This window comes from Fukomys damarensis, unplaced genomic scaffold (genome assembly GCF_012274545.1).
Source record: "Fukomys damarensis isolate Sample0158 unplaced genomic scaffold, DMR_v1.0_HiC HiC_scaffold_29, whole genome shotgun sequence".
NCBI lineage: Eukaryota > Metazoa > Chordata > Mammalia > Rodentia > Bathyergidae > Fukomys > Fukomys damarensis.
Window position 1 is genome coordinate 8,124,600 of NW_022900941.1, and position 8,151 is coordinate 8,132,750.

The window sequence follows — 8,151 nt, forward strand, 5'->3', positions numbered from 1 at the left end:
GGATGGGTGGATGGTTGAGCCGATAGATGGATAGAGGGATGGATGGGTGGATGGGTGGATGGTTGGCAGACATATGCACATGAGACTGCTCAGCCTGTGTACCTAGTGTGGAGACCAATGTACAGGCCCTGCCTGAACAGCGCCTGTGCTCTGTGTCCCCACAGGGGAGCCCGTGAGTGAGGCAGGGATGAGTCACAGCAGCCAGGGAAAAGCGGCTGCGGTGCCATGGCCCCCATTTCTCCAAAACAGAGATGGGACCAACACCCCCAGATGGTGGCTGCGGTCTCTTTCCTCTGGGCACAAATGTAGGGCAGGCCTCTGGTGAGCCTGAGTGTGGCCACCGCCTACAGTGGGTTGCCCAGCTCCTCCCTGTCCAAATGCTGGTTGAGAAACCTCACTGGCCCTCAGGCCACTGGGCTGCTGTGGCTGCTTCTGGAGCTGCCACTTGAACCATGGGGCAAAGCGGAGCCCTGAAGCCCTGCGAGGAGAAGGCTGACAGTTTCACTCTGATGTCAGGGCCGAACCCAGGCCAGCTTGCAGCTCTCCTAGCTGCTGACTGTGCTGCCGCCAGCCTTCTGCTGAACAGGCCGCTCAGAGAGCACCAACAACTTGCTGAAGATCACACAGCAGGTGAAGACTGGCGGGGGGAGGATGTGAAAGGGACCCCTCTCCACTGCCGTCTGCCAAATGTGGTTAAGGGATGGTGAATCGCACAGGGCCCGGGACCATGCTCTGACTGACCCACACTGGGGTTGAACTGGTGGACGTGTATTTACCTGAACCAAATGTGAGGAGGGGGAAAAGGGGGTCTCTGGAGGACCACACCCTGCTCAGCCGAGCCTGGCTGACACCTGGGTGACCCTGACCCTGCAGTGGCAGGCTGGAGACAGGCCCAGATGGGGAATTGTGCTGCAGAGCCGTGAGCCAGGGTTCTCCCATCACAGACCACAGCAAACAAAGCCAGGCCAAAACACAGCCACAGACCCCAAGCAGAGTTTCAGGCCCCCAGGTAGTATAGTCACAATCAGGAACCCCCTGGTGCCGGGCACTTGGTGTCTTGTAGGCAAAACAAGAGACCACGTGACTTTACCTCCTCTTTGCACCTGACTGGAGCCCCCAGCCCCCTCCTCCACAGGAACACTACCCCCGGGAAAGCTAGGCCCAGTGCTGAAAGTCAAGTTGCCAAAACAAACTCTTTTGTCTTTCTTAGCTTTTTGTGTTTAAATAATAATCTCAAAATGAAGTCATTGTCCTCCCCTGTGGTTAAGAGGTGGCAGTCTGGAGGGGCCCTGGGGCTCATGTCACTGGGGTCGCACTCCAGGGCAGGCCCTGCCCTTTTCCGGCCCTCTGCTCATCAAAACTTAGCCATGGGGGTCTCACCTGCTCTCTGAGTCAGTTTCCCTACTCCTCTCTCTGCTTTCCCCACCCCTGCATGTAGCCCTGGGGTACAAACTCAGGTGTGCAGTGAGCTGAGAAAGGAGCGCCCCCGAGTGCCCTGTGCAGCTGATCACAAGCTGTCGGCTTCTCCCACCCTGGCTGGAAAGAGTCCCAGGGAGCCAGGCGGGCCCGTGGAGGGAGAAGAGCCGTGTGGACCCCTGCAATGGGGCCGAGTCGGACACCTGCTGAGGGCAGTGATCACACGCTGACTCTCAGAGCAGGGAGCAGGAACGGACATAGAGAAATGCTCGCCGAAGCTCCAGCCGGAGTGGGCATTCATGGTGGGAGGGCCCCACATGGCACTGTGAGGTGGGCACTAAGGCCACCTCCATTTTACAGGCAGAAAACTACGGCTGGCTATGTGGTTAAGCAAGACCTGCGCCAGGGTGCCATCGTCACGCGAAGATGAAGGATGCAGCGCCGGAGCTGACCCTCACGGTAGGTGTGGGGACAAGCCCACCCCCCAAGGTCAGCACTCACTGGGGAAGAAGGGAGGGAGGGCGCCCTCAGCCCTGAAGCCTGAGCCCAAGATAAGGCAGCACATAGGCAGCTGCACGGGCACAAAAAGGTGCCCATAAACACAGACTCACAGTCACAGTGTCACGGGCACACACACACACACACACACACACACACACACACGCAGGGAAACACGAAGACACGCAGTCTCAGAGAGGCACACAGACACAGCAAATGTACGCAGCTGTGCATCCACACACCCACATATATGTACACACCAACAAAGGCATTCGCGCAAACAGACACACACAGACACACACAGACACACACACACACACACACACACACACACACACACACACACACACACACACACACACACACACACACGCTGGTGCTGGCAGGCAGTGACGGCTCCAGCGAGCCAAGTAGGGGCTGATGAGAGTGCTTTCTGGAAACACAGGAAGGCCACTGTTTTATTATTAGCTGCCAGTCTCTGCACAAAGTCTCAGATGGGTAGATAAAGTTGGGGTGCTGGGCAGGGTGTCTGGTTGCCTCTGGAGAGTGGAGGGCCAGCCTCAAGCCGCCAGGGTGCTAAGCTCTGCAAACGGGGCCCAGGCCAGCCAGCTGCTGCTCTCTAACCCCTCCGAGGCACAGGACAAGCACAGGCTTAGAGCCGGATCCCAGCTCAGGATGGGACAGGCAGAGGCAGCCTGGGGAGCTGCAACTCCTCCCAGAGCCCCACAGCCCAGAACTAGGATGGTCTGGAGGTGCCTGGCACCCCAACCCCTGATGGCACAGTCACCCACCCACAGCCCTCCTCCTGCCTCCCCCAGCAGTGGGAAGGCTGAGCACCCCACTCTGCTCTTGCGCTGGACTCCTGCCCACCCCCGACAGGGAGGGACGTTTGCAGGCCTACAGCCTGATGGAGGGGCTGAGTGTGGCTCCAAGCACTGGAACAGAGCTGGTGCCACCAAGGGACCGGGCTCTGAATTGGATTCAGTTCAGTTTCACATGAAGTAGCCACATAGGCTGGTGGCTGCCACAGCAGGTGGGACAGCTCTGACACACAGCAGCGCATGGGCCTGGAATGCCAGCTCTGCCACTGATGGCTGTGGCCCTCTCATGCCCACAGGAGCACACTCCACAGTGGCCGAGGCGAGGGCATGAGTGCCTGGGCTCTGCTCACCAGCTGGCTGCAGATGGGCCTCAGTTTCCTCATCAAAGGGAACACGTACAGCATTCACCAGGAAATCCTGAGGAGCAGGTGGGCTCCATTTGCACAGGTCCCGTTTCACCTCATCATTCCCAAAGAAATCATTGAGAAGTAGGAGGAAAATGTTCATGAGCTTCCAGTAAACTTCCTTCCCCATTGGACAAGCAGGAGAAAAGGCCTCTGCCCTGCTCTGCCCAGGAAGTTTAGTGGGAAAGGAGGAGTTCCTGCGGGGTACTGGGATGGGAAGCTGGCCAGGGGCCAGGAGTCCATCAGATTCGCCTTACGGTCTGGTGTTCTTCCCTGAGAGAAAGACCTGGCACCTCCCCACCGACTGACCGGTAGGAATTTCCTTCATCAGCCTCTACAGGGGACGGGGACTCACAGTGGTCACGTGTCTTGCCAAGTCACGAGTTGCGGGGCTGGTTTTCACACCCAGGTCTGCTTGACTGTCAGATAGCGTGAGGATGCCTGGTCAGCCCGGCCTGAAGTTCCCCAGGTGCAGCGACCAGGCCAGGCTCGCGCCAAGACACGTGACACATGCCACCGTAAACCAGGAGGACCTTTGTTGTTTGTTTTAAAGAAACAGCGTAGAACCTTCCCACCCATACACACAGGGCCCCTCCTCCTAAACCCCTTCTGAGGTGGGACAACACTGCCTCTAGTGGCCGTGGTTGCCATCAGCAACCTTCAGGGTTTTCTTTGGCAATCAGTAATGCTCACTTGTGAGCTTATTGCCATACCTTGCTCGTAACCACAGCACTGACCAGATGGACCTGCTTGGACCTGTGAGTTGGCTGAACTATGACAACCAAGTCTTTTGAGTATACTATTCAAGAAGGACCTGCAGGAGTTCACACTGTGGAGGTGTTGTTCCTTGTGGTCCCCCTTACTCCACAATACCATCTTTATTTGGAAGCAAAAGAGAAATTTTCTTCAGATCTCAAATTTAGGAAAGCCTGAATTTCTGGAAGCAGCTTGTTTATATCATTTGGAATCAGCCTTGAGACTGGCTATTTTCCCTTTTTGATTTGGCCACTGGGAAGCTCATTATTTAGTTTACTTCCAGCATCATAACAAGTGTTTTATTTTGACCTTTGCACTCTTTTTATCTGTACTTTCATTTCCCCCTCCCTTTCCCTATTTACCTTCTTTATATTTTCTTGTTCATATACTTTTCTTTCTTTTTTGGTACCGAGGATTGAACTCAAAACCTTGCACTTGCAAAGCAGGTGGCGGAACCATTGAGCTAAATCCCCGGCTTGTTCATACACTTTAAAAAAAATCACCTCTGTGGGGAAGAGATCAAATAAGCAGTATTTCAGTGGATTCTGTAAAAATTTAGAAGAGGGCGCAGTTATGAGAGCCTGAATGCATTTTTAAAAACTAAAACGAAAACAGCTCTGCAAAGGTAGGGAGTTCAGGAAATGAGTTGGTGGAGGTTTGTGTCACGTTCAGCAGTGATGCTGCCTGGGCATCTTCTGGAGCACATGCGCTGCGCTCAGTGCAGGGAGCCAGGGTGAAGCAGCCCAGGGCAGTGACTGTGGGAGGCTGATGACCTCACGGCTCCTCAGAGGCACTGGATGAAGGCCCGAAGGTGAGGGGCAGCAGCGAGGTCCTGGGACAGATGGGGCCGCTTCCCTGAGGAAGGAGCCCTGACTGAGATCCGAGGACAGAGTTGGCTCAAGGACAGGAGGCCTGTGCCAGCAGGATGAGCTCCCAAAGCCTGCGCAGTCCGTGGAGCCCGGGCTGAGGTGTAAAGTGGCGAAGGTGGGCAGGGCGGGCCAAACATAAGCCGTTACCCAAAGGAAACCCAGGGAAACGGTAACCTCAACCTGACAGTGGTGTGTGCTCATATGGCCAACAGGTTGAAAAGTTCAAGATGCTCAAGCTCCCTGGGCAGCGAGGGGTGCAGGCAGTGTGCCAGAGCCAGACCCTTCTTCCTGTGGCTGGTGGGATCCACAGATGGGCCAGGCTAGCAGAGGCGGCAGGAGGAGGATGCCCCGGGGTTCACCATCTGCTCGCTGGCCCGGACCCCAGCTTCTCCCCACATTGCCAGCCTTTCGGAGCCTTTGTTAGGAGCTCTGTCCTGGCCTGCAGCCTGCCCGGCACCTTGTGGGAGCTCGCTAGACGTGTTTGCAGCCCAGGGCCAGGGACAGCGGGGCCACTGAGGGTGTGAGGGGCGGGGAGGAGCTAGTGCCACACACAGTATGCTCTCTGCTGTCACGCACTCCCCCAAGAAGGCATTGAGGGGTTTTTTCTTTATTTTCGAAGTTGAGGGAATTTCTGTGTTTTTTGGTTTTAAGGGCTTCATCGAGGGTGCCAGTGATATGCAAAGAACCACACAGATTCGAAGTGTATGATTTAATTTTTAGCCTACATCACGGAGGTACCATTGATCACACACTGGAGATAATAAACACACACTCTTCACCTCCAAGAGTCTCTTGTGGTCCATTGCAATCCCTTCCACCTGACCTCTTACACTCCAAGTTTTGGCAACTACTGACTTGCTTTCTTTTGGGGGTTGGTCAGAGCCCCTCCCCTCCCCCTCCCCTCCCCACAGGGCTGAGGACTGAGGCCAGGGCCTGTGCTGGTTAAGATCTGTACTGCTGAGCTGCACTCCTGCCCTAGCTTTACCTGCTCACCTGGCTTCCTTCACTCAGCATGTTCACTCTGAGACTCATCCGTATCCTGCTGTGCACAGCAGGTCTTATCACTGCTCTGCTTTGAAGGGTTTGGAGCCTGTGGGAGCTAAGTAATTTGCAAATGCCTCCTTGGCCTGCAATGATAGGGACAGAAATGAATCCTGCTGTGCGGGGCCACCCCGTGCCCACCTCTTTCTATTGGTCACATCACTGCCTCTAAGAGTAGGCTTGGTATGAATCCTGCTTCTCTGGGGTCACTGCTGCCACTGGGGTTCTGCCTGGCAGAGCAGCAGCAAGCCGGGCCCTGCTGGTCCACCTTCGTTGTCTCCCTGCCCTCTGTGGGAGGATTAGTGCTAATCCTGGGAGACGCGGCCAGTTCTCTTTCCCGCCCTCTTCTCTGTCTCTCCCTCCTTCATTTATTCAGCCCTTTCCATCATTTACCGCAACCTCAGGCCTGGAGGGGAGACAGACCCAGTCCAGGAACACTGTGCACAACTGTGCATGTTGTTTCCTACCTGAGGACCCTAGTCAGAGGAATGGAGGTCCTGTTCACCGAACCTTCTCCTAGATGTTGGGGGACTGCAGTCTCCTGGAGAAACATTTTTCTGTGTGGTGGTCATGATTCTGCCTTGGTCCTCAGGGAGTCTGTGAAGACCCCAGCACAGGGCTGGAGGAAAGTGGGTACATGGTGAATGGTTAGGAGTGACAGAAGTAAGCGTGGGGTACTGGGACCGCCCAGAGATCAGCAAAGATGCTCTGGGGACTTGAGCCTGGGATCCTTAGTCTCTACTCCTTGGCCTGGGGCATGGGCCTGGCTGCCCCTGTCTTTCCAGGGTGTGGGATGCACTCAGCACATGAAGGTCCTCAGAGCCGGAGGAGATACTGGGTCCCCCGAGCCAGGGGAAGGGCCCTGCCACACTGGCTAGGCCTGGTTGACACCACCTGTCGAACCCCCTGCCCTGGTGCCCTGCCTGATGGGGTCAAACAATGAAACCAGATCTCATTACCAAGAAGGGGAACGGCGTGCCTCTCTGCCACCATACCCCAGCCGCAGGCTGCCACTCTGACACCTGGCTCACCTCCTCTGGCATCCTGCCCCTGAGGCAGGGCCAAGCCAGCCAGGCAGGGCTGGGCACGGTAGCATGCATAATGGCTGGGTTCCCTGGGACTGGCAGCCACGGATGGGGGAGGCACCCAGGAAGCTCTAGTCCACAGGTTATCTGTGTGGCTGGCGCTCTGCCTCTAGGGGACAGGCGCATGGCTTTCTTTCCATCTGCAGTCTGCCCGGCCCAGGCTCAGCCAAGCATGGGCAGGAATCTCAGCCATGCTGTCCCTTCAGGCTCAAGGCTCCCAGTGGCTTCTGCACCCACTGCTCTATGTAGCAGCTGTTGGTGTCATCCCAGAAGACCTTAAGATATAGAAACCTCAGAATATACAGAGAGTAGCCTTCATGGCTTCTAACATGGTCCTGAGATCATCTATTTTTTTGTCAGTTTCTGTTTTAGAGTCTCTAATCATGACTTTCATTTTGCTCACCATCTCTATGGTTATCTGGGAAATTATTTCTGTTTTGAATTTTTCTAGAGCCTGATTGATCTGTTTTGTTACTTCCTATGCTTTGAGTTCAGGGTGTCCTGGTGGTTCATTATTAGACTTTTCATCCTCATTTGCCCTACTGTTTGGCACTAGTGAACTGGAAGTGTGTCTGTGTGTCTTGCTTAAGTGTTTTCTCATTTTTATTTTTGTTGTTGGGTTGTCCTTGGTTTAATTTCTGGGTTATTAGTTAAATCTTCCTGATATAGTTGCGCTTTAGCTTTTGGGTCTCTAATGACTCATAGACATTCTCATTTTCATAATATCAGAGAAAACAACTCATTAAATCAATCACAATCCTTTATCCAATTGATACAATCAGCAACACAATAGGATCAAGCACAACTTGCAAACTGACCACTTGTGGTAGTCATTAATCTATCACCTTTAAACCGTGTGAATTAAATTAATATCAAGAGGCAGCCCAAAATATGTTTGCAGTGAATACTCTTTTCAATATAGCATCTTTACCATTTAGGATGGGGGCTTAGACAGAGTTAGGACAAGAGGAGTAGATAAGTAAAAGAATTGGAGAAGGTTTCAAGTGAAGCCAGAGGACACAGAATGACCACACAATCTTTAGGAAACTGTTAAACTCAAAAGGGATAGACAGAGTACAAGTATAAAGGACAAGAATATATCCCCTTAACAGCAATAGGGTCTCACTTTCCCTTGAAACTATTGACTCTTGAGTGAGGTAGAATGACAGAAGAAAAGGACATAAAGAAAAAGGAAAAAATGATAAAAGAAGAAATCTGGGGAGAACCACGCCTGCTCCCGACTCAGCTGCCATCACTCAAG

General features: G+C 53.9%; 1 long non-coding RNA gene across 1 annotated transcript; it reads left to right on the plus strand.

Moving 5' to 3' along the window:
* Nucleotides 1-1,642: 1,642 nt before the first annotated feature.
* Nucleotides 1,643-5,664, plus strand: LOC109118303. The gene is made up of 3 exons (XR_002025618.1): nt 1,643-1,875; nt 3,032-3,163; nt 5,416-5,664. It is a non-coding gene; the product is annotated as an uncharacterized LOC109118303 (long non-coding RNA).
* Nucleotides 5,665-8,151: the final 2,487 nt, after the last annotated feature.